General features: G+C 36.6%; 1 pseudogene across 1 annotated transcript; it reads right to left on the bottom strand.

Annotated features, from left to right (window-relative positions):
- Window positions 1-13,591: 13,591 nt before the first annotated feature.
- On the bottom strand, window positions 13,592-20,233 carry LOC309623000 (olfactory receptor 2T27-like; annotated as a pseudogene). The gene has a single exon. The product of its transcript is annotated as an olfactory receptor 2T27-like (transcript).
- Window positions 20,234-27,951: the final 7,718 nt, after the last annotated feature.

Below are 27,951 nucleotides of genomic sequence, written 5' to 3'. Positions count from 1 at the left end.
CTCAAGCTGCATTCAGGCCAGGCCTCTTTCCTTAGGCTCCTGGGGAAGGCAAAGCCTAGAGGAGGCTACCAGGAGAGCCCAGGCCTAAGTGAAAGAAACATCTGGAAGAAATGCACAGGGATTTTTGTGGGAGCAAAAGAGGAAGAGGACAAAGCAAACAAAAAAGTGATAGTGATTGCATTGAATCTATAGATGGTTTTGGGCAGCATGGATATTTTAACAATATTAACTCTTCCAATTCATGAACACAGATATTCTTCTATTTGTTTCTGCCTTCTTTGGTTTCTTTCAACAAAGTCTTGTAGTTTTCATTGTACAAAACTTTTCACTTCTTTGTATTCCTAAGTATTTTATTGTTTTTGATGTTATTGTGAATATGATAGCTTTTTAAAATTTCTTTTTCAGATGTTTCATTGCTATTATATAGAAATGCAACTGATTTCTGTGTATTGATCTTATATGCTGCAACTTGACTGAATTCATTGATTAGATCCTATAGCTTTTTCACTGAGTCTTCGAGATTATCAATATGTAAGATCATGTCATCTGCAAATAATGGCAATTTTATTTCTTTCTTTCCAGTTTGAAAACCTTTCATTTCTTTGTCTTGCCTGATTGCTATAGCTAGGACTTCCTTCCAATACTATGTTGAATAATAGTGGTAAGCCTGGGCACCCTCGTCTTGTTCCTAACCTTACAGGAAAATCTTTCAATTTTTCTGTTTTATAATTAAAAAATAAATTATACTTCGTTGAGTATGTTAGCTCTGGGGTTGTCATATAGTATTTATTATGTTGATATATGTTTCTTCTATATCTAATATGTTGAGGGGTTTTGTCATGAAAAGATGTATTTTCTCAAATACTTTTCTGCATCTGTTGAGGTGATCCTATAATTTTTATCTTTCATTCCACTAATGTGGGGTATCACATTTATTGATTTACATATGTTGAATTATCCTTGCATCCTAGGGATAAATTCTACTCGGTTATGGTGTATAATCTTTTTAATGAGTTTTCAAATTTTGTTTGGTAGTATTTTGTTGAGAATTTTTCATTTATGTTAATCAGGGATAATGGTCTATAGTTTTCCATTCTTTTAGTGTTCTTATCAGGCCTTGGTGTCAGGATAATTCTGGCTTTATAAATTGAGTTTGGAAGTGTTCCCTCCTCTTCAGTGTTTTTGAAGAGTTTGAGAAGGATTGTCATTACTTCTTTAAATGTTTGGTAGAATTTGCCAGTAAAGCCATCTGGTCCTGGTGGTTTCTGTGTTAGGAGGTTTCTGGAATGTTCTAGAGATGTTTGTTGGTTCCATTTATTATATTGTACAGTTTAAGTGTATTTTTTCCATTCTGATTTTCTGTTGGGATGATTTATCCATTGTTGAAGGTGAGATATTTAAGTCCCCTACTATTTTTTAACATCATTATTTTTTATTTACTTTGTATACAGCAGGTTCTCTTGGTTACTGATTTTATACATATTAGTGTATATATGTCAATCCCAATCTCCCAATTCATCCCACAATCATCACCCCCTACCCCTGCTTTCCCCTTTTTGTGTCCATATGTTTGTTTTCTACATCTGTGTCTATTTCTACCTTGCAAACTGGTTCATCTGTAACATTTTTCTAGATTCCACATATATGCGTTAATATATGATATTTGTTTTTCTCTTTCTGACGTACTTCGCTCTGTATGACAATCTCTAGGTCCATCCACGTGTCTACAAATGACTCAATTTCGTTCCTTTTTTATGGCTGAGTAATATTCCATTGTATATATGTACCACAGCTTCTTTATCTATTTGTCTGTCAATGGGCATTTAGGTTGCTTCCATGACCTGGCTACTGTAAATAGTGCTGCAATGAACATTGGGGTGCATGTGTCTTTTAGAATTATGGTTTTCTCTGGGTATGTGCCCATTTCCTGTCTCTATACTTTGTCTATACCACATTCTCTACCTACAGGCCTGGAAGACCTATTGAAATCACATGCCTTTCACATCCAGTGCATCCTAAGTTTCTGATGATCACAGATAAAAGAGATCAGCCTTCACAGTTAACATGACCATTTTTGTTTTGGAAATTTGTGTTGTCCTAAATTTACAACTCTTTAGACATAACTGTAAGTTCCTTTAATAATCACTCTCTTTTCTAACCACTGCTTCTTAACTATCATGTTATCTCCATTCTTGAACTTACTTCTTGACATACAATAGTACCTAATTGAGCAAATCTTTAAAAGAAGTTCTAAACATGGTAGGTATAATGTCAGCATCCTTAGACATCTAAAAATATACTTATTTTCTTTCATATATTAATGATAAATGCCTGGATAATAAATTCTAGGTTCTTGCTTGCCTTTTTTAGGACTTTGAAAATATACTTCATTTTCTCCTGTATTCATTATGAAAGATGAGCACTCTGAAGTCCACCTATTTTTTATCCTTTTAAAAAAGAAAAATTGTAGATGGCTTTCTGTATCCTTGGGGTTGTAACACTTTTTCCAGGGTCTGTATAAGTGCTAGTCTTTTCTCAGTTATGTTGCTCAATCCACAGAGCTCCTTTAAGTATAAAAAAGTATGTTTTCTTCAAAGCAAGAAGATTCTTTTCTTATTTTTAAATTTTTTCCCTACTCCTACCTTTTAATCTATTTCCATCTGTAACTCTCTTTAGGAAGAGCTAAGGCTCAGTCTTCAGAGTTTAGATCCCAGGGAGAGGACTGGGGTTGGCGGCGTGAACACCGCCTGAAGGGAGCTAGTGTGCCACACCTAGCAGGGAGAGAGTCCGGGAAAAAGTCTGGAACTGCCTAAGAGGCAAGAGACCATTGTTTCAGGGTGCACAAAGGGTGGGGATTCAGAGAAATGCCTCAACCAGCTCCAGAGAGGGGCGTGAGCTGCGGCTATCAGTGTGTACTCCAGAGATGGGCATTAAATGATAAGGCTGTTGCTGCAGCCACCAAGAAACCTGTGTGCAAGTACAGGTCACTATCCACACCAACCCTCCCAGGATCCTGTGCAGCCTGCCACTGGCAGAGTCCCGTGATCCAGGGACAACTTCCCCAGGAGAACACATGGCATGCCTCAGGCTGTTGCAACGTCATGGCTCGCCCTGCATCCTGTACCCCTCCCTCCCCCTGACCTGAGTGAGCAACAGCCCCCTAATCAGCTGCTACTTTAACCCCGTCCTGTCTGGGTGGGGAACAGACGCCCTCAGGTGACCTATATGTAGAGACGGGGCCAAATCCAAAGCTGAACACCAGGAGCTGTGCGAACAAAGAAGAGAAAGGGAAATTTCCCCCAGCAGCCTCAGGAGCAGCAGATTAAATCGCCATAATCAACTGGATATACCCTGCATCTGTGGAATACCTGAATAGACAACGAATCATCCCAAAATTGAGGTTGTGGACTTTGGGAGCAACTGTAGACTTGGGGCTTGCTTCCTACATCTAACTAGTCTCTGGTTTTATGTTTAAATTAATTTAGTATTTACAACTTAATATCACTGGTAGACTTGTTTATTGATTTGGTTGCTCTCTTCCTGTATTTATATATATATATATATTTTTTTCTCCTTTTTCTCTTTTTGTGAGTGTGTATGTGTATGCTTCTCTGTGTGATTTTGTCTATATAGCTTTGCTTTTCCCATTTGCCCTAGGGTTCTGACTGTCCCCCCCCCCCTTTTTTTTAATAGTAATCTCTTTTTTTAAAATTAATTAATTTATTTTTTAATATTTATTTTTGGCTGTGTTGGGTCTTCGTTTCTGTGCGAGGGCTTTCTCTAGTTGTGGCAAGTGGGGGCCACTCTTCATCGTGGTGCACAGGCCTCTCACTATCGCGGCCTCTCTTGTTGAGGAGCACAGGCTTCAGATGCGCAGGCTCAGTAATTGTGGCTCACAGGCCCAGCTGCTCCACAGCATGTGGGATCTTCCCAGACCAGGGCTTGAACCTGTGTCCCTTGCATTGGAAGACAGATTCTTAACCATTGCGCCACCAGGGAAGCTCCCCTCCCCTTTTTTTTGATAGTTTTTAGTGCTTTTTATCATTGGTGGATTTGTTTTTTGGTTTGGTGCTCTCTTTCTTTTTTTCTTTGTTAATATTTGTTTCTATTTTAATAACTTTATTTTATTTTATTTATTTATTTGTTTGTTTGTTTGTTTATCTTTCTTTCTTTCTTACTTTCTTTCTTTTTCTCCCTTTTCTTCTGAGCCATGTTGCTGACAGGGTCTTAGTGCTCTGCCCTGGTGTCAAGCTTGAGCCTCTGAGGTGGGAGAGCTGAGTTCAGGACACTGGTCCACCAGAGACCTCTTGGCCCTGCATAATACCAAATGGCAAAAGGTCTCCCAGAGATCTCCATCTCAATACTAAGATCCAGCTCCACTCAACGACCAGCAAGCTACAGTGCTGGACAACCTATGCCAAACAACTAGCAGGACAGGAACAAAAAACACACCCATTAGAAGAGAGGCTGCCTAAAATCATAAGTTCACATACAACCAAAAACACATCACTGGACGTGGTCCTGCCCACCAGAAAGAAAAGACCAAACCTCATCCACCAGAACACAGGCATCAGTCCCCTCCACCAGGAAGCCTACACAACCCACTGAACCAAACTTACCCACTGGGGGAAGACAGCAAAAACAATGGGAACTACGAACATGCAGCCTGTGAAAAGGAGACCCCAAACACAGTAAGTTAAGCAAAATGAGAAGACAGAGAAATACACAGCAGATGAAGGAGCAAGGCAAAAACTCACCAGACCAAACAAATGAAGAGGAAATAGGCAGTCTACCTGAAAAAGAATTCAGAGTGATGATAGTAAAGATGATCCAAAATCTTGGAAATAGAATGGAAAAAATACAACAAACGTTTAACAAAGACCTAAAAGAACTAAAGAGCAAACAAACAATGATGAACAACACAATAAATGAAATTAAAAATTCTCTAAAAGGAATCAATATCAGAATAACTGAGGTAGAAAACAGAGAAGTGACCTGGAAGATAAAATAGTGGAAATAACTACCACAGAGCAGAATAAAGAAAAAAGAAGGAAAAGAATTGAGGACAATCACAGAGACCTCTGGGACAACATTGAATGCACCAACATTCAAATTATAGTGGACTCAGAAGAAGAAGAGGAAAGAAAAGGGACTGAGAAAATATTTGAAGTGATTATAGTTCAAAATTTCCCTAATATGGGTAAGGAAATAGTTAATCAAGTCCAGGAATGGCAGAGAGCCTCATACAGGATAAATATAAGGAGAAACACGCCAAGACACATATTAATCAAACTTCCAAAATTAAATACAAAGAAAAAATATTAAAAACAGCAAGGGAAAAGCAACAACTAACATACAAAGGAATCCCCATAAGGTTAACAGCTTATCTTTCAGCAGAAACTCTGCAAGCCAGAAGGGAGTGGCAGGACATATTTAAAGTGATGAAAGGGAAAAACCAACAACCATCATTACTCTACCCAGCAAGGATCTCATTCAGATTCAATGGAGAAATTAAAATCTTTACAGACAAGCAAAAGCTAAGAGAATTCAGCACCACCAAACCAGCTCTACAACAAATGCTAAAGGAATTTCTCTAGGCAGGAAACACAAGAGAAGGAAAAGACTTACAATAACAAACCAAAAACAATTAAGAAAATGGTAATAGGAACATACATATTGATAATTACCTTAAATGTAAATAGATTAAATGCTCCAACCAAAAGACACAATCTCACTGAGTGGATACAAAAACAAGACCCATATGTATGCTGTCTACAAGAGACCCACTTCAGACCTAGGGACACATACAGTCTGAAATTGAGGGGATGGAAAAAGATATTCCATGCAAATGGAAATCAAAAGAAAGCTGGAGTAGCAATTCTCATAACAGACAAAATAGACTTTAAAATAAAGACTATTACAAGAGACAAAGAAGGACACTATATAATGATCAAGAGGATCAATCCAAGAAGAAGATATAACAATTGTAAATATTTATGCACCCAACATAGGAGCACCTCAATACATAAGGCAAATGCTAACATCCATAAAAGGGGAAATCAACAGTAACACAATCATAGTAGGGGACTTTAACACCCTACTTTCACCAATGGGCAGATCATCCAAAATGAAAATAAATAAGGAAACACAAGCTTTAAATGATACATTAAACAAGAGGGACTTAATTGATATTTATAGGACATTCCATCCAAAAGCAACAGAATACACTTTCTTCTCAAGTGATCATGGAACATTCTCCAGGATAGATCATATCTTGGGTCACAAATTAAACCTTGGTAAATTTAAGAAAATTGAAATCGTATCAAGTATCTTTTCTGACCACAATGTTATGAGACTACATATCAATTACAGGAAAAAATCTGTAAAAAAATACAAACACATGGAGGCTAAACAATACACTACTAAATAACAAAGGGATCACTGAAGAAATCAAAGAGGAAATCAAAAAATACCTAGAAACAAATGACAATGAAAACACGATGACCCAAAACCTATGGGATGCAGCTAAAGCAGTTCTAAGAGGGAAATTTATAACAGTACAATCTTACCTTAAGAAACAAGAAACAACTCAAATAAACAACCTAACCTTACACCTAAAGCAATTAGAGAAAGAAGATAAAAAACCCCCCAAAGTTAGAAGGAAAGGAATCATAAAGATCAGATCAGAAATAAATGAAAAAGAAATGAAGGAAACGATAGTAAAGATCAATAAAACTAAAAGCTGGTTCTTTGAGAAGATAAACAAAATTGATAAACCATTAGCCAGACTCATCAAGAAAAAAAGGGAGAAGACTCAAATCTATAGAATTAGAAATTAAAAAGGAGAGGTAATAACTGACACTGAAGAAATACAAAGGCTCATGAGAGATTACTACAAGCAACTATATGCCAATAAAATGGAAAACCTGGTAGAAATGGACAAATTCTTAGAAAAGCACAATGTTCCGAGACTGAACCAGGAAGGAATAGAAAACATAAACAGGCCAGTCACAAGCACTGAAATTGAAACTGTGATTAAAAATCTTCCAACAGCTACTTCCCTCGTGGCGCAGTGGTTACGAATCCACCTGCCAATGTAGGGGACATGGGTTTGAGCACTGGTCCAGGAAGATCTCACATGCCATGGAGCAGCTAAGCCAGTACACCACAGCTGCTGAGCCTGTGCTCTAGAGCTTGTGAGCCATGGCTGCTGAGCCCGTGTGCCACAACTGCTGAGGCCCATGTGCCTAAAGTCTGTGCTCTGCAGCAGGAGAGGTCACTGCCGTGAGAGGCCTGCACACTGCAGCGAAGAGTAGCCCCTGCTCGCCACAACTAGAGAAAGACCATGCAGCAACGAAGACCCAAGGCAGCCAAAAATAAATTAATTAATTAATAAAAAAAAATCGTCCAACAAACAAAAGCCCAGGACCAGATGGCTTCACAGGCGAATTCTGTCAAATATTTAGAGAAGAGATAACACATATACTTCTCAAATTCTTCCAAAATATAGCAGAGGGAGGAACACTCCAAAACTCATCTATGAGGCCACCATCACCCTGAAACCAAAACCAGACAAAGATGCCACAAAAAAAGAAAACTGCAGGCCAGTATCACTGATGAACATAGATTCAAAAATCCTCAACAAAACACTAGCAAATAGAATCCAACAGCACATTAAAAGGATCATTCACCATGATCAAGTGGGGTCTATCCCAGGAATGCAAGAATTCTTCAATATATGCAAATCAATGAGATAAACCATATTAACAAACTGAAGGAGAAAAACCATATGATCATCTCAATAGATGCAGAAAAAGCTTTTGACAAAATTCAACACCCATTATGATAAAAACCCTCCAGAAAGTAGGCATAGAGGGAACTTACCTCAACATAATAAAGGCCATATATGACAAACACACAGCCAACATTGTTCTCAATGGTGAAAAACTGAAACCATTTCCACTAAGATCAGGAAAAAGACAAGATTTGCCCACTCTCACCACTATTATTCAAAATAGTTTTGGAAATTTTAGCTACAGCAATCAGAGAAGAAAAAGAAATAAAAGGGATCCAAATCGGAAAAGAAGAACTAAAGCTGTCATTGTTTGCCGATGACATGATAATATACATAGAGAATCCTAAAGATGATACCAGAAAACTACTAGAGCTAATCAATGAATTTGGTAAAGTAGCAGGATACAAAATTAATGCTCAGAAATCTCTTGCATTCCTATACACTGATGATGAAAAATCTGAAAGAGAAATTAAGGAAACACTCCCATTTACCATTGCAACAAAAAGAATAAAATACCTGGGAATAAAGCTACCTAAGGAGATAAAAAACCTGTATGCAGAAAACTATGACACTGATGAAAGAAATTAAAAATGATACCAACAGATGGAGAGATATACCATGTTCTTGGATTGGAAGAATCAACATTGTGAATATGACTATACTATCCAAAGCAATCTACAGATTCAATGCAATCCCTATCAAACTACCAATGGCATTTTTCACAGAACTAGCACAAAAAATTTCACAATTTGTATGGAAACACAAAAGACCCTGAATACCAAAAACAATCTTGAGAAAGAAAAATGAAGCTGGAGCAAACAGGCTCCATGACTTCAGACTATATTACAAAGCTACTGTAATCAAGAGAGTATGGTACTGGCACAAAACAGGAATATAGATCAGTGGAATAGGATAGAAAGTCCAGAGATAAACCCACACACATATGGTCACCTTATCTTTGATAAAGGAGGCAAGAAGATACAATGGAGAAAAGACAGCCTCTTCAATAAGTGGTGCTGGGAAAACTGGACAGCTACATGTGAAAGAACGAAATTAGACCACTTCTTAACACCATACACAAAAATAAACTCAAAATGGATTAAAGCCCTAAAGGTAAGGCCAGACACTATAAAACTCTTAGAGGAAAACATAGGCAGAACACTCTATGACATAAATCACAGTAAGATTCTTTTTGACCCATCTCCAAGAGAAATGGAAATAAAAACAAAAATAAGCAAATGGGACCTAATGAAACTTAAAAGCTTTTGCACAGCAAAAGAAACCATAAACAAGACGAAAAGACAAACCTCAGAATGGGAGAAAATATTTGCTAATGAAGCATCTGACAAAGGATTAATCTCCAAAATATACAAACAGCTCATGGAGCTCAATACCAAAAAAAACAAACAACCCAATCCAAAAATGGGCAGAAGACCTAAATAGACATTTCTCCAAAGAAGATATACACATTGCCAATAAACACATGAAAGAATGCCCAATATCACTAATCATTAGAGAAATGGAAATCAAAACTACAATGAGGTATCACCCCACACCAGTCAGAATCCCCATCATCAAAATATCTACAAGCAATAAATGCTAAAGCGAGTGTGGAGAAAAGGGAACCCCCTTGCACTATTAGTGGGAATGTAGATTGATATAGCCACTATGGAGAACAGTATGGAGGTTCCTCAAAAAACTAAAAATAGAACTAACATATGACCCAGCAATCCCATTACTGGTCATATACCCTGAGAAAACCATAATTCAAAAAGCGTCATGTACCAAAATGTTCATTGCAGCTCTATTTACAGTAGCCAGGACATGGAAGCAACCTAAGTGTCCATCGACAGATGAATGGATAAAGATGTGGCACATATGTACAATGGAATATTACTCAACCATAAAAAGAAATGAAATTGAGTTATTTGTAGTGAGGTGGATGGACCTAGAGACTGTCATACAGAATGAAGTAAGTCAGAAAGAGAAAAACAATACCATATGCTAACACATATATATATAGAATCTAAAAAAAAAAAATAAAGGTTCTGAAGAACCTAGGAGCAGGACAGTATAAAGACGCAGACATAGAGAATGGACTTGAGGACAGGGGGAGGGGGAAGGGTAAGCTGGGATGAAGTGAGAAGTGGCATGGACATATATACACTACCAAGTGTAAAATAGATAGCTAGTGGGAAGCAGCCACATAGCTCAGGGAGATCAACTTGGGGGAGATCAGCTTGGTGCTTTGTGACCACCTAGAGGGGTGAGATAGAGAGGGTAGGAGGGAGATGCAAGAGGGAGGAGATATGGGGATATATGTATATGTATAGCTGATTCACTTTGTTATACAGCAGAAACTAACACACACACACCATTGGAAAGCAATTATACTCCAATAAGAATGTTAAAAAATATCAATTAAATCATCTGTTCTACTGTGTCATTTAAAGCTTATGTTTCCTTATTAATTTTCTGTCTTGATGATCTGTCCATTGGTGAAAGTGAGGTGTTAAAGTCCCCCACTATTATTGTGTTACTATCGATTTCCTCTTTTATAGCTGTTAGCATTTGCCTTATGTATTGAGGTACTCATATGTTGGGTGCATATATATTTATAATTGTTATATCTTCTTCTTGGATTGATCCTTGTTCATTATGTAGTGTCCTTCCTTTTCTCTTGTAACCTTCTTCATTTTAAAGTCTATTTTATCTGAAATGAGTATTTCTAATCCAGCTTTCTTTTGATTTCCATCTGCATGAAATATTTTTTCCATCCTCTCACTTTCAGTCTGTATGTGTTCCTAGGTCTGAAGTTGGTGTCTTGTAGACAGCATACATATGGGTCTTGTTTTTGTATCCACTCAGTGAGATTGTGTCTTTTGGTTGGAGCATTTAATCTATTTACATTTAAGGTAATTATCGATATGTATGTTCCTATTACCATTTTCTTAATTGTTTTTGGTTTGTTATTGTAAGTCTTTTCCTTCTCTTGTGTTTCCTGCCTAGAGAAATTCCTTTAGCATTTGTTGTAGAGCTGGTTTGGTGGCTTTTAGCGTTTGCTTGTCTGTAAAGTTTTTGATTTCTTTGTCAAATCTGAATGAGATCCTTGCCGGGTAGAGTAATCTTAGTTGTAGGTTCTTCCCTTTCATCACTTTAAATATATTGTGCCACTCCCTTCTGGCTTGTAGAGTTTCTGCTGAGAAATTAGCTGTTAACTTTATGGGAGTTCCCTTGTATGTTATTTGTTGCTTTTCCCTTGTTGATTTTAAGAATTTCTCTTTGTCTTTAAGTTTTGTCAGTTTGATTACTATGTGTCTCAGTGTGTTTCTCCTTGGGTTTATCCTGCCTGGGTCTCTCTGCGTTTTCTGGACTTGGGTGGCTATTTCCTTTCCCATGTTAGGGAAGTTTTCAACTATAATCTCTTCAAGTATTTTCTCGGGTCCTTTCTCTTTCTCTTCTCCTTCTGGGATCCCTATAATGTGAATGTTGTTGCATTTAATATTGTCCCAGAGGTCTCTTAGGCTGTCTTCATTTCTTTTCATTCTTTCTTCTTTATTCTGTTCTGTGGCAGTGAATTCTATGATTCTGTCTTCCAGGTCACTTATCCTTTCTTCTGCCTCAGTTATTCTGCCATTGATTCCTTCTAGTGTATTTTTCATTTCAGTTATTGTATTGTTCATCTCTGTTTGTTTGTTCTTTAACCCTTCTAGGTGTTTGTTCTTTAATTCTTCTAGATCTTTGTTAATCATTTCTTGCATCTTCTTGATCTTTGCCTCCATTCTTTTTCTGAGGTCCTGGATCATCTTCACTATCATTATTCTGAATTCTTTTTCTGGAAGGTTGCCTATCTCCACTTCATTTAGTTTTTCTGTGCTTTTATCTTGTTCCTTCATCTGGTACATAGTCCTCTGCCTTTTCATTTTGTTTATCTTTCTGTGAATGTGGTTTTCATTCCACAGGCTGCAGGATTATAGTTCTTGTTTCTACTGTCGCTCTCTGGTGGATGAGGCTCTCTAAGAGGTTTGTGCAAGCTTCTTGATGGGCGGGACTGGTGGTGGGTAGAGCTGGGTGTTGCTCCGGTAGACAGAGCTCCATAAAACCTTAATCCACTTTTCTGCTGATGGGAGGGGCTGAGTTCCCTCCCTCTTGGTTGTTTGGCCTGAGGCGACCCAGCACTGGAACCCACAGGCTCCTCAGTGGGGCTAATGTCAGACTCCAGGAGGGCTCACACCAAGGAGTACTTCCCAGCACTTCCGCTGCCAGTGTCCTTGTGCCTGTGGTGAGCCACAGCCACCCCACCCCCCACCTCTGCAGGAGACCCTCCAACACTAGCAGGTAAGTCCGGTTCAGTCTCCTATGGGGTCACTGCTCCTTCCCCCTGGGTCCTGAGGTGCACACTACTTTGTGTGTGCCATCCAAGAGTGGAGTCTCTGTTTCCCCTAGTCCTGTCAAAGTCCTGGAATCAAATACCACTAGCCTTCAAAATCTGATTCTCTGGGAATTCCTCCTCCTATTGCTGGACCCACAGGTTGGGAAGCCTGATGTGGGGCTCAGAACCTTCACTCCAGTGGGTGGACTTCTGTGGTATAATTTTTCTCCAGTTTGTGAGTCACCCACCCAGCAGTTATGAGATTTGATTTTAATGTGATTCTGCCCCTCCTACCATCTCATTGCGGCTTCTCCTTTTATAATAACGTATAATGGAAAATAACCTGAAAAAAATATGTATAAAACCGAATCACTTTGTTATACACCTGAAACTAATACAATGTTGAAAATCAACTATACTCCAATTGAAAAAAAGTTTAAAAAATGCACAAAATATAAATCTTTAATGGTCTCACCATAACAACAACAAAATTGTAAATATGTGAGGTGCATGATTTGTTGACTTACCTTATTGAGGTAAACATTTTGCAATATATATGTGTATCAAATTATCATATTGTACACATTAAATACACACAATGTTATATGTCAATTATATCTAAATAATGCTTGAAAAAATATTATTGAATACACTTAAAACACTAATGTACACATATATAGCAATGTTGGGGACACTGTTCATTTTTCCATAATACAGCTTTTTATTATAACATTCCCCCCCAAACGTCATGTTCTTCCCCCAAAATTTCTTCTGGGGATCCTTCTAATTATCTAGAATATTTTTTACTCATTCTTTATAGTAGCTGTGCATTTTCCATGATATGGATGTACCACAATTTATTCATTCATTATCACATTTGTTGTTGCTAATCTTTGAGAAAATAATTCCACAAAAAACATGAAAGCACATATTTTAAGTTTTGATACTTTTATTTCATTTATTTTGGAAAGTTCCTAAAAGGAGAATTCCTGAAAAGAACACAATTTAATTTTAATAAGTTGGATTCCAAAAAAGCCATAACAGTGCACATTTATACCTGCGAAGCACATAAATGCCCTTTTCTACACATCATACCCACCAATAGATTTTAGAGTGCTTTTTGGCTTCTGATGAGCTGAAGGTTGTTAAATAATATATATCACAATTTAATTTTTTTCTTTGTGGGGCATAACTGGTTATTGTTGACACTGGATTTTGCAATTTATTTCAGTCACAAAGTTTTATTATGATTCATACGGCCTGCTATCAAGGACAATTTCCTTAGTCACAGAAAACTAAATAAAATCTTTTCTACATCAAGAGAATCTTGACTTGGACCTTATTACTGAGACTCACAATTACAACAAAACTTTATCCTCTTTTGTCATGTGAAATGTGGGATTGCCCCAGATGGCACTTTCACAATGTCAGAGAAGAGCCTTACCTGGATGCCTTTCACAGCCCTTGTTCTCAGTAGCAGCTGGTCAGCCTTCCTGCTTGTATTCTGTGTTCTAAGCAATAGAGGCATCAACCACTCTGGCCTTAGGTAGCCATCTGGGTTTGCATGTGTTTCCACATGCAGTCATGGATCTCCTCTTGGGAGTCCAATACAACACCTCTCTAATATTCATATAACCAACTGTGAAATGCTGTTTATCTCTACTGGTTACTTCAGCCTTATTCATAGTTCAATCTGTTTCATTTTTTGATGAACCTTATAATTACTTTACATAGACTACCAAACTCAAAAACACTCCAATTATTTTTATCTCTGTGCATCAAATTTCACCTATTTATGCATTCATTATAGATAAATGACAGTGACTCCTAAGAGCTTAAAAGTATCCCATAAGGAAAAAGACAGCTATGAATATGCACTGATTCCAGAGAATCTGGGGAATATTTGACATGGGCAGAGGGTACCTTCTCTAAATAGGTGACAGGTAGGTGTAGCTTTTTGAGACCCTTATTTCCACTTTCTATCTTGAGTTACCAGTGCACTTACTGGATGAAGGATCTGAAGCTAGATCAAAAAAAGCTTCTATCCAAGACAGGCAGGGAGAATAGAGCCTAGTTTCTCTAGGGTATTTAAGAGAAAAAAATATTGTTTTTATTGTCCATGATAAAACGAATTCTTTTTTTACATTGTCAGTCACATATGTCTTTCACAGGAACTTGGTACTTCTAACAATGGAAATTAACAAGACCTGAAGCACCAATAATACCAAATAAAGCTGAGCCTCAGGGACACTGAAAAATGTCTAAATATTTCAGATATAAAAAGAGAAGATTGGAACTTTGTGTTTATGAACTGGTTTGATGAATAGCAATTGAAATGATCCATTTTGAAAACACATTATTAGAAACTGATTGAGAAAAAGCTCCTTACAAACTATTTATGATTGAATTAATATTGCCAATCGAATTCAACCATGTGGTTTGCCTATAGGGCTACAGCAAAGTACCTCATGCTGGAAAATGCGAATGTGATGCTCCTGGAGTCTTTGTTCTTGTCCCTCTAGATAACTGTTTTCCACCTTGATATGTATGTGTTCCATTTAGAGACTGGATGTTTCCTCAGGACCTTCTGGAAATCTCCTAACACATCTTTGTTTCTCAAGCTGTAGATGAGTGGATTGAGCATGGGTGTGAGGACAGTGCAAAATATAGACACAGCCTGCTTCTGATCAGGGGTATGAGAGGAACCAGGTGTCATGTACATAGAAACATATGGTCCTAGATAAAAGCTTACCACTGTTAAGATGGGAGAAGCAGGTGGCCAAGGCTTTGTTCCTGCCTTGGGGGGATTTCATATGCAGGACAGTGAGGAAGATGAAGGTGTATGAAGCCATAATAAATCCAAAAGGGATGATGATAAATGTGATGCCCATCACAGAGACCACTACTTCATAGGTGGAAGTGTCTTTGCATGAGATCTTCATGATTGCTGGTATCTCACAGAAGAAATTGTGGATTTCTCTGGAGCCACAGATAGGCAGATTCATAGTATAGAATGTGTGGGCTGTAGAAGCTAAAATGCCCCCAGTCCAAGACACTATGACCATTTGCACAGACCCCTTGGTTTATAATGACTGCATATCTCAAGGGGTTACAAACAGCTACATATCAATCATAGGCCATGAGAGTCAAGAGGATATATTCAGCACCCCCAAGAGTAAAAAAGAAAAATAGCTGGGTTCCACAGCCAACACGAGTGATGTCCTTCCTTCCAGAGAAAAAGTTTACCATCATCTTTGCAACAGTGCCGCTGATGAGGGCCAGGTCTATGAGAGAATGGTGGCTGAGCAGAAAGTACATTGGAGTGTGGAGCCTCAAGTCCATCCATATCAGGAGGAGCAGGATGAAGTTCCCAATTACTGCAGCAAGGTAGATCAGGATGATAAGGTAGATGAGAATACTGACATACTTCATATTGGGGAAGAGTCCTGAGAGAACAACACCTGTTGTTAATGTCTCATTTTCTTCCTCAATGGCTATGACTGATCTGGTTGAACCAAAAGAAGAAGGAAAGGGGAACAAAAGTCAAATTAAATGCTTTAAATCCTTTAAAAATATTTTTACGGGTCAAGTATTGCTGTAATAATGTGAGATAAAAAATGACTCCACAAATGTCAATGGCTTATGACAATAAACATGTATTTTCTTGCTGCCATGTCTGTAAGTCAGGTGGAGCATTTTGCTTTAGGCTGCCAATCAAGTACAGATATACTCCACCAATACTTCTCTCATTCTGGGGCTTGCTCTTCTTAAGGAAGATGGCAGAAACCAAAAATGGGCAAGAAAAACTACATGATTCCCCCTAATGCCTGAACTTAGAACTGACTCTATTACTTGCTACCACATTCCCCTGACTAAAGCAAGTCACACGTAGAAGCCCAACATCAATGTGGTGGGGAAATAAACTCCACCCACAGTGAACCACAAAAGGATGAGGCATGAAGAGAGAAACGGAAACAACTAACATGATCTATTATATTTCTCATAGTTCCTACCTCCACCATCCTCAATTTCATGATTTTGATGCTGGGTTTTCAGATGTTTCATAATTTAATTTTTAGTCTTCTGTTTAATGTGTTCTGTTAAGCCTCAGTAATAAAGATCTATGGGTTTCCTATGATCACAAACTATTTTCACTATGGAGAATGCCTTGAGATCATAGGCAGCCATTTCTTATAGCCACGGCTAGATATGCAACAGGTAAACACACAAACTTTTTTTCTTAGCAGTCCTCTACCTATGGATCTGGTTACATAAATCCGTGGAAGAAACCATAGATAAATGTGAAATAGAGTGCAGCAAAATGAATCTGTTGTCCTTGTACTTGAATCTAGGAGGTCATTTTCTAAAACAACACACATCAGCCAAGGAATGAACCGATATAGTCAGTGGTGTGTTTTCCTTTAGATTTATTCATAGAAACTTATATAAACCACATCAGGATAAATTCAGAGATAATAACTAAATCAGATTTCATAAGCTCTAAATGAGAAATAAGATTGTGCCTGCATTCAAGAGGAAACATATTCCTCCCTAAAAGTTTGTGGAAATAGAAATGGAGAATTTTCTACCCTAAGCAGCTTGAAACAGGCTAGAAGCAACTAAGCATGAAATGTAATTTTTATGACCATGTCACTAGTTACGCAGATTGTATTTAGGCATTAAGAAAACGTCAATCTACAACAAATCTGTAGGGTAGGAAAATGCAGTTAAGGGGTGGGGTAAGGGACAAATTTCAAAAGGAAAACTCTGATTGGTACATGAAAAGTTCATTAAAATTTCCCGCTTTCCCAACCAACATTGCCAAGTGGTACCACCTGGTGGCAACAGTGGTGATGTGTAAATTCCCACTGAAAAATGAAGATGACACTGAGGATTTACTCTTAATGCTGCTTCATTGATGTTTACTAGGTTTACTTACTTCTGGGACCCAATAATTATGTTTTCCCATGAGCTGACTACTAAATTTTCAGATAGAGGTTATGGAAAGCTCTTAAGAACAGTGGGACAAGGAGGTGAAAGTTGAAGAAAGAACCAGATCCAAAAGGTGATTTAATTTAGTAAAAATGTTCTTAACATTTGTCCTGTATCCTTAAAGTTGCACCAGGTTAATTGAACTAAATATTCCCCCTTGGCTTTTCAAGTTGCTACAAAGGACTCTATTAAGGGGAAATATTACCCCAAAGAGAGGCAAAACAGTAGATATAATTATTGGAAGCCAGGCCAGTCTCTTCATCATTTTACCTGCGCTTGTTTACCTATACACACTGGATTTCCCTCAAAAAAACATGCTTTCCCAAAGTAGTGATGTTCCTGGTTGCTTCCTGAAGAAGGCTTGGTGTTAGGAGACTGGAGCATTTTGTTTTCCACCTGCAAGTGGTATTTCTGAGATCATATAGACAATTACATGTACACATGACAACAGCAAGTGCCCCAGAGGATCCTTGAGGCAAATAGGAAACCACAGAGGGAGTGAGTCCTTAGATACCCATTAAGTGATATGTTTTTCTCTATTGCATTGGGTTTTCCTTAAAACAAGACTCTGGGGTGGGGAGGATTACCGTGTTTATCCGGGATTTTATTCTCCTGTGTTGCTTAAATACGTCCCACATTTTGGCTTCTCATGAAGCCTCATTTATTTGGGATGGATTTTCTGACTCATCAACAAGAAATTATGTTCTGGTAAATCATTACTGAATTTACCTGAAGATGGTAAATTTTACTTTCTCCAGTAGCAGTCACATACAGAAGGGATTTTTCTCTCTCGCAGATTCAAAACACGTTGTCGCTCAGGACAAACATAGCTCTTCATCATCATGAAAACTGGCCATCTTCGCTTTCAAATAATTTCTTTCCTAATGGTTTTCCACAAGTAATATATAAATATATTATCAGTGATAAAGATTTTTAAAAATACACAGTTACAAGAAGTAACTAGTGAAATCTACTTATTCTCCTATCTCTTCCCATACCCTCCCTGGAGGTAGTTATTGATAACAAATTGTTGTGCATCTTTCCAACCATATATGAGATTTCTCTCTGTTTCATTTCTAGCTTTTTAAAATAAATTTTTATTTTGAAATGATTTTAGATTTACAGAAAAGATGCAAGAATAATACAGAGAATTCCCATATACCAGCTTCACTTAATGTTAATGTGTTTGTTAAAACTAAGAAATTAACATTGGTATATTACTATTAACTAAACTCCAGACCTCATTTGGGTTTCACCAATTTTTCCACTAATGTTATCTTTTTCCCTTCCAGGATTCAATCCACGATACCATGTTTCATTTAGTCATCATGCTTCCTCATCACCTCCTATCTGTGACATTTTCTGTGTTTCCATTTTTAAAGACTTTGAAAATTTAAAGAGTATTGGTCAGATATTATGTACAATATCCCTCAATTTGAGTTTCTCAGATGTTTTGCTATGACTAGATTAGAGTTATGTATTTAGAGAAGATTATCACATAGATAATATTATGTCTTATCAGGGGATACGTGACGTCAACATGAGTTATTGGTGGCTTGTTAACATTCATCACTTAGTTAAGGTAGTGTTAGCCAGGACGTTTCCATTTTAAAGCTACTATTTTTCCCCTTCTGTATTCTATTTTTGGAAGTGAATCTTTTAAATCCAGTTCACACTTAAGGCTTAAGCTCCACTTTCAGGGAGTGAGTATCCACATATTTATTACTTGGAATCTTGTAAGGAAGTTTTATCCCTTCTTCCCCATTTGTTTATTAAACCATTTATTTTTATCAGTATGCTCTCACGTATATGTATATTCAACTTTGTGTTATAATCCAACACCATGTTATTTATTATTCACTGTGTAAATACCTAGAAGGAGAATTGTTGGCTTTTAGCAAGTCTGTATTTAACTTGATAAACATTTGTGAAAATGCTTTTGAAAGTGCTGTACCATTTTGTATTCCCACTCTGGCCAGCAGTTGGTATTGTCAGTTATTTGAATTTTAGCTGTTCTAACAGATACGTAGGGCTATGCTATGTGATTTAAATGTCATTTGTATTACTAACAGATTTGATCATCTTTTAATTGATTTTGGGTAAAGTTTCAGGTCAAATCTTTTATATATATATTCTAATTATTGATAATTCAGAGTTTAAAATTTTTTATAATTTTTAAATTTTGATTTATTTATTTATTTGGCTGTGCTGCAGAGCTTGCAGGGTTTTTTTTTCCTTAACTTTTTTTTTTTTAACATCTATATTGGAGTATAATTGCTTTACAATGGTGTGTTAGTTTCTGCTTTATAGCAAAGTGAATCAGTTATACATATACATATGTCCCCATATCTCTTCCCTCTTCCTTCTCGCTTCCTCCCACACTCCCTATCCCACCCCTCTAGGTGGTCACAAAGCACCGAGCTGATATCCCTGTGCTATGCGGCTGCTTCCCACTAGCTATCTATTTTACGTTTGGTAGTGTATACATGTCCATGCCACTCTCTCACTTTGTCCCAGCTTACACTTCCCCCTCCCCGTATCCTCAAGTCCATTCTCTAGTAGGTCTGTGTCTTTATTCCCATCTTCTGCCTAGGTTTGTCATGACCTTTTTTTTTTTTTTTTAGATTCCATATATATGTGTTAGCATACAGTGTTTGCTTTTCTCTTTCTGACTTACTTCACTCTGTATGACAGTCTCTAGGTCCATCCACCTCACTACAAATAACTCAATTTCATTTCCTTTTATGGCTGAGTAATATTCCATTGTATATATGTGCCAAATCTTCTTTATCCATTCATCTGTTGATGGACACTTAGGTTGCTTCCATGTCCTGGCTATTGTAAATAGTGCTGCAATGAACATTGTGGTACATGACTCTTTTTGAATTATGGTTTTCTCAGGGTATATGCCCAGTAGTGAGATTGCTGGGTCGTATGGTAGTTCTAGTTTTAGTTTTTTAAGGAACCTCCATAGTGTTCTCCATAGTGGCTGTATCAATTTACATTCCCACCAACAGTGCAAGAGGGTTCCCTTTTCTCCACACCCTCTCCAGAATTTATTGTTTGTAGATCTTTTGATGATGGACATTTTGACTGGTGTGAGATGATATCTCACTGCAGTTTTGATTTGCATTTCTCTAATGATTAATGATGTTGAGCATTCTTTCATGTGCTAGTTGGTAATGTGTATATCTTCTTTGGAGAAATGTCTGTTTAGGTCTTCTGCCCATTTTTGGATTGGGTTGCTTGTTTTTTTGTTATTGAGGTGCATAAGCTGCTTGTAAATTTTGGAGATTAATCCTTTGTCAGTTGCTTCATTTACAAATATTTTCTCCCATTCTGAGGGTTGTCTTTTCATCTTGTTTATGGTTTCCTTTGCTCTGCAAAAGCTATTAAGTTTCATTAGGTCCCATTTGTTTATTTATTTTTTATTTCCATTTCTCTAGGAGGTGGGTCAAAGAGGATCTTGCTGTGATTTATGTCATAGAGTGTTCTGCCTAGGTTTTCCTCTAAGAGTTTTATAGTGTCTGACCTTACATTTAGGTCTTTAATCCATTTTGAGTTTATTTTTGTGTGTGGTGTAAGGGAGTGTTCTAATTTCATTCTTTTACATGTAGCTGTCCAGTTGTCCCAGCACCATTTATTGAAGAGGCTGTCTTTTCTCCATTGTATATTCTTGCCTCCTTTATCAAAGATAAGGTGACCATAGGTGCATGAGTTTATCTCTGGGGTTTTTATCCTGTTCCATTGATCTATATTTCTGTTTTTTTGCCAGTAGCATGCTGTCTTGATTACTGTAGCTTTGTAGTATAGTCTGAAGTCAGGGAGCCTGATTGCTCCAGCTCCGTTTTTCTTTCTCAAGATTGCTTTGAGTATTTGGGGTCTTTTGTGTTTCCATACAAATTGTGAAATTTTTTGTTCTAGTTCTGTGAAAAATGTCAGTGGTAATTTGATAGGGATTGCATTGAATCTGTAGATTGCTTTGGGTAGTGTAGTCATTTTCACAATGTTGATTCTTCCAATCCAAGAAAATGGTATATTTCTCCATCTATTTGTATCATCTTTAATTTCTTTCATCAGTGTCTTATAATTGTCTGCATACAGGTCTTTGTCCTCTTAGGTAGGTTTATTCCTAGATATTTTATTCTTTTTGTTGCAATGGTAAATGGGAGTGTTTTCTTAATTTCTCTTTCAGATTTTTCATCATTAGTGTATAGGAATGCAAGAGATTTCTGTACATTAATTTTGTATCCTGCTACTTTACCAAATTCATTGATTAGCTCTAGTAGTTTTCTGGTAGCATATGTAGGATTCTCTATGTATAGTATCATGTCATCTGCAAACAGTGACAGCTTTACTTCTTCTTTTCTGATTTGGATTCCTTTTATTTCTTTTTCTTCTCTGATTGCTGTGGCTAAAACTTCCAAAACTATGTTGAATCATAGTGGTGAGAGTGGGCAACTTTGTCTTGTTCCTGATCTTAGTGGAAATGGTTTCAGTTTTTCACCATTGAGGATGATGTTGGCTGTGGGTTTGTCATATATGGTCTTTATTAGGTTGAGGTAAGTTCCCTCTATGCCTACTTTCTGGAGTGTGTTTATCATAAATGGGTGTTGAATTTTGTCAAAAGCTTTTTCTGCATCTATTGAGGTGATCATATGGTTTTTCTCCTTCAGTTTGTTAATATGGTGTATCACATTGATTGATTTGCATTTATTGAAGAATCCTTGCATTCTTGGGATAAACCCCACTTGATCAAGGTGTATGATCCTTTTAATGTCCTGTTGGATTCTGTTTGCTAGTATTTTGTTGAGGATTTTTGCATCTATGTTCATCAGTGATATTGGCCTGTAGTTCTCCTTCTTTGTGACATCTCTGTCTGGTTTTGGTATCAGGATGATGACGGCCTCGTAGAATGAGTTTGGGAGTGTTCCTCCCTCTGCTATATTTTGGAAGAGTTTGAGAAGGATAGGTGTTATCTCTTCTCTAAATGTTTGATAGAATTCGCCTGTGAAGCCATCTGGTCCTGGGCTTTTGTTTGTTGGAAGGTTTTTAAACACAGTTTCAATTTCAGTGCTTGTGATTGGTCTGTTCATATTTTCTATTTCTTCCTGGTTCACTCTCGGAAGGTTGTGCATTTCTAAGAATTTGTCCATTCCTCCAGGTTTTCCATTTTATTGGCATATAGTTGCTTGTAGTAATCTCTCATGAGCCTTTGTATTTTTGCAGTGTCAGTTGTTACTTCTCCTTTTTCATTTCTAATTCTATTGATTTGAGTCTTCTCCCTTTTTTTCTTGATGAGTCTGGCTAATGGTTTATCAATTTTGTTTATCTTCTCAAAGAACCAGCTTTTAGTTTTATTGATCTTTACTATCGTTTCCTTCATTTCTTTTTCATTTATTTCTGCTCTGATCTTTATGATTTCTTTCCTTCTGCTAACTTTGGGGTTTTTTGTTCTTCTTTCTCTAATTGCTTTAGGTGTAAGGTTAGGTTGTTTATTTGAGATGTTTCTTGTTTCTTAAGGTAGGATTGTACTGTTATAAGCTTCCCTCTTAGAACTGCTTTTGCTGCATCCCATAGGTTTTGGGTCATCATGTTTTCATTGTCATTTGTTTCTAGGTATTTTTTGATTTCCTCTTTGATTTCTTCAGTGATCTCTTGGTTATTTAGTAGTGTATTGTTTAACCTCCATGTGTTTGTGGGTTTTTTACAGATTTTTTCCTGTAATTGATATCTAGTCTCATAGCGTTGTGGTCGGAAAAGATACTTGATACGATTTCAATTTTCTTAAATCTACCAAGGCTTGATTTGTGACCCAAGATATGATCTATCCTGGAGAATGTTCTTTGAGCACTTGAGAAGAATGTGTATTCTGTTGCTTTTGGATGGAATGTCCTATAAATATCAGTTAAGTCCCTCTTGTTTAAGGTATCATTTAGAGCTTGTGTTTCCTTATTTATTTTCATTTTAGATGATCTGTCCATTGGTGAAAGTGGGGTGTTAAAGTCCCCTACTATGATTGTGTTACTGTTGATTTCCCCTTTTATGGATGTTAGCATTTGCCTTATGTATTGAGGTGCTCCTATGTTGGGTTCATAAATATTTACAATTGTTATATCTTCTTCTTGGATCGATCCCTTGATCATTATGTAGTGTCCTTCTTTGGCTCTTGTAATAGTCTTTACTTTAAAGTCTATTTTGTCTGTTATGAGAATTGCTACTCCAGCTTTCTTTTGATTTCCATTTGCATGGAATATCTTTTTCCATCCCCTCAATTTCAGTCTGTATGTGTCCCTAGGTCTGAAGTGGGTCTCTTGTAGACAGCATATATATGGGTCTTGTTTTTGTATCCATTCAGCCAGTGTCTGTCTTTTGGTTGGAGCATTTAATCCATTTACATTTAAAGTAATTATCGATATGTATGTTCCTATTACCATTTTCTTAATTTGGGGGGCTTTGTTATGGTAGATCTTTTCCTTCTCTTGTGTTTCCTGCCTAGAGAAGTTCCTTTAACATTTGTTGTAAAGCTGGTTTGGTGGTGCTGAATTCTTTTAGCTTTTGCTTGTCTGTAAAGGTTTTAATTTCTCTGTCAAATCTGAATAAGATCCTTGCTGGGTAGAGTAATCTTGGTTGTAGGTTTTCCCCTTCATCACTTTAAATATGTCCAGCTTGCAGGATCTTAGTTCCCCAGCCAGGGAGCGAACCTAGGCCCCAGCAATGAATGCACTGAGTCCTAACCACTGGAACACCAGGGAATAACCTTTTATATGTTTTCTGCATACAAGTTCTTTATCAGCTATATGTTTTGAAATACAGTTTTCCCAGTTTATGGCTTGTAATTTTCTTAATCATGAATTTTAAAAAACATTTTTATAGATATATAATTCAAATATTGTAAATTCACCTATGTAAAATATATACAATTAAATTGTTTTTAGTAATTTAGAGTTGTACAACTATCATCACAATCTAATGTTAGAGCATTTCACCATTGCAAAAAGAAACACTATACCGAGTAATAGTCAATCTTCATCCTCCCCTTCCCCAGCCGTAAGCCCTCACTAATTTACTTTGTTTCCATACATTTGCCTAATCTGGAAAATTCATAGAAATTAAATCATATAATGTGCTGTTTTTTGTAGTTTGCTTTTTTCACTTAGCACAATGTTTTCAGCGTTTATGTATGTTATAGCACAAATCAGTACTTCATTCCTTTTTAATGTTAAATAATAATCTATTTTATTGATATAACAGTTTGTTATACATTCATCAGATTATGTGTATTTGGTTTTCATTTTTGTCTATTATAAATAATTTGTTATGAAAAAATTTGTGCTCAAGTTTTTGTGTGGACATATAATTCTATTTATCACAGGTATATAACTAAAAGTAAAATTACTTGATCGAATGATAACTCTATGTTAAACATTTTGAGAAAGTGATACACACTTTTTAAAAGTGACCACACCATTTTACACTCCCACCAGCAATGTATGAGGGTTATAATTACTCTACACCTTTGCATACACTTGTTGTCTGTTTTTTCTGTCTTAGACACCCTAGCAGGTATGAAGTAATATTTTATTGTGGTTTTGATTTGCATTTCCTTAATGACTACTGATGTCAACCATCATTTCAGTGCTTGTGTAGCCTTTGTATATCTTCTTTAGAGAAATGTCTATTCAAATCCTGTGCACATTTCAATGGGGTTTTTCATCTTTTTATTATTATTTTCCAGGTTTAATGAGGAATAATTGGCAAATATAATCATATATATTTAAAGTGCACAATGTGATGATTTGTTTAACATATAGATTATGAAAATATTATCAAGATCAAGATAATTAACATGCCCATCACCTCACATAGTTAAATCCTGTGTGTGTGTGTTTTGTGTGTGTATGTTCATATGTGTGTGTGTGGTGATAATGCTTAATATCTACTCTCAGCAATTTTCAAGTGTTCAGTTCCATATTATTAACTATAATCGCTATGCTGTACACTGTCCTCAGAATGAGTCGTCTCAAACTCTTCCCAGAGGAAGAAACACTCCCATACTCATTCTATGAGGCCATCATCACCCTGATACTAAAACCAAAGATATCACAAAAAAAGAAAATTACAGACCAATATCACTGATGAATATAGACACAAAAATCCTCAACAAAATACTAGCAAACAGAATTCAACAACAAATTAAAAGGATCATACACCATGATCAAGAGGGATTTATCCCAGGGATGCAAGGATTCTTTGATATATGCAAATCATTCAATGGGATATACCATATTAACAAACTAAAGAATAAAAAACAAATGATCATCTCAATCGATGCAGAAAAAGCTTTTGAGAAAATTCAACACCAATTTAGGATAAAAAGTCTCCAGAAAGTGGGCAGAGAGGGAACCTACCTCAACATAATAAAGGCCATATATGACAAACTCACAGCAAACATCATTCTCAATGGTGGAAAACTGAAACCAATTCCTCTAAGATCAGGAGCAAGATGAGGATGTCCACTCTCACCACTATTATTCAACATAGTTTTGGAAGTCCTGGCCACAGCAATCAGAGAAGAAATAGAAATAAAAGGAATCAAAATTGGAAAAGAAGAAGTAAAGCTGTCACTGTTTGCAGATGACATGATACTATACATAGAAAATCCTAAAGATGCCACCAGAAAACTACTAGAGCTAATCAATGAATCTGGTAAAGTTGCAGGATACAAAATTAATGCACAGAAATCTCTTGCATTTCTATACACTAACAACGAAAGATTAGAAAGAGAAATTAAGGAAACACTCCCATTTACCACTGCAACAAAAAGAATAAAATACCTAGGAGTAAACCTACCTAAGGAGGCAAAAGACCTGTACTCAGAAAACTATAAGACACTAATAAAAGAAATCAAAGATGACACAAACAGATGAAGAGATATACCATGTTCTTGGATTGGAAGAATCAATATTGTGAAAATGATTATACTATCCAAAGCAATCTACAGATTCAATGCAGTCCCTATCAAATTACCAATGGCATTTTCCACAGAACTAGAACAAAATATCTTAACATTTGTATAGAGACACATAAGACCATGAATAACCAAAGCAATCTTGAGGAAAAAAAAAATAACAACAAAAAAAATGGAGTTGGAGAAAACAGGCTCCCTGACTTCAGACTATACTACAAAGGTACAGTAATCAAGAAACTATGGTACTGGCACAAAAACAGAAATATAGATGAATGGAACAGGATAGAAAGCCCAGAGATATATTCACGCACCCATGCACCTATGGTCAACTAATCTATGAAAAAGTAGACAAGAATATACAATGGAGAAAAGACAGTCTCTTTAATAAGTTGTGCTGGGAAAACTGGACAGCTACATGTAAAAGAATGATATTAGAACACTCCCTAACTCCATACACAAAAATAAACTCAAAATGGATGAAAGACCTAAATGTAAGATTGGACACTATAAAACTGCTAGAGGAAAACATAGGAAGAACACTCTTTGACATAAATCACAACAAGATTTTTTTTGACCCACCTCCTAGAGTAATGGAAATAAAAACAAAAATAAACAAATGTGACATAATGAAACTTAAAAGCTTTTGCACAACAAAGGAAACCATAAACAAGATGAAAAGACATCTCTCAAAATGGAAGAGAATATTTGCCAACAAAGCAACTGACAAAGGATTAATCTCCAAAATATACAAAGAGCTCAGTCAGCTCAACATCAAAAAACCAAACAACCCAATAAAAAATGGGCAGAAGACCTAAATACACATTTCTCCAAAGGAGATATACAGATGGTCAACAAACATGTGAGAAGATGCTCAATAACACTAATTATTAGAAAATTGCAAATCAAAACTACAATGAGGTATCACCTTACACTGGTCAGAATGGACATCATCAAAAATTCTACAAACAATAAATACTGGACAGGGTGTGAAGAAAAGGGAACCCTCTTGCACTGTTGGTGGGAATGTAAATTGATACAGCCACTATGGAGAACAGTATGGAGGTTCCTTAAAAAACTAAAAATAGAACTACTATATGACCCTTCAATCCCACCAATGGGCACATACCCAGAGAAAACCATAATTCAAAATGACACATGCACCCCAATGTTCATTGCAGCACTATTTACAGTAGCCAGGTCATGGAAGCAACCTAAATGCCCATTGACAGACGAATGGATAAAGAACAAGTGGTACATATATACAATGGAATATTACTCAGCCATAAAAAGGAATGAAATTAGCTCATTTGTAGGGACGTGGATGGATTTATAGACTGTCATACAGAGTGAAGTAAGTCAGAAAGAGAAAAACAAATATCATATATTAACACATATGTGTGGAATGTAGAAAAATGGTACAGATGAACCTGTCTGCAAGGCAGAAATAGGGACACAGACTTAGAGAACAAACATATGGACACCAAGGCAGGAAAGAGAGGCTGGGATGAATTGGGAGATTGGGGTTGACATATAAACACTAATATGTATAAAATAGGTAACTAATGAAAACCTGCTGTATAGCACAGGGAACTCTACTTCACTTCGCTATACTGTAGAAATTAACACAACATTGTAAACAACTATACCTCCCCCCTCCCAAAAGAACTAGTTTATCTTATAACTGAAAGTTTTTGTGCTTTGACCTACATCTCCCCATTTTCCCTACCCACAGCCCCTCACTATTATACACCTTGTTTTCATAAAATCAGCTTTTTAAATTACTTTTAAGTAACATCAAATAGTATTTGTCATTCTCTTTCT

The sequence above is a fragment of the Balaenoptera borealis genome, assembly GCF_965194805.1.
Source record: "Balaenoptera borealis genome assembly, chromosome: 2".
Classification (NCBI taxonomy): domain Eukaryota; kingdom Metazoa; phylum Chordata; class Mammalia; order Artiodactyla; family Balaenopteridae; genus Balaenoptera; species Balaenoptera borealis.
Note: the sequence above shows the minus strand (reverse complement) of the source record. Positions and strands in the feature narration are given on the sequence as shown.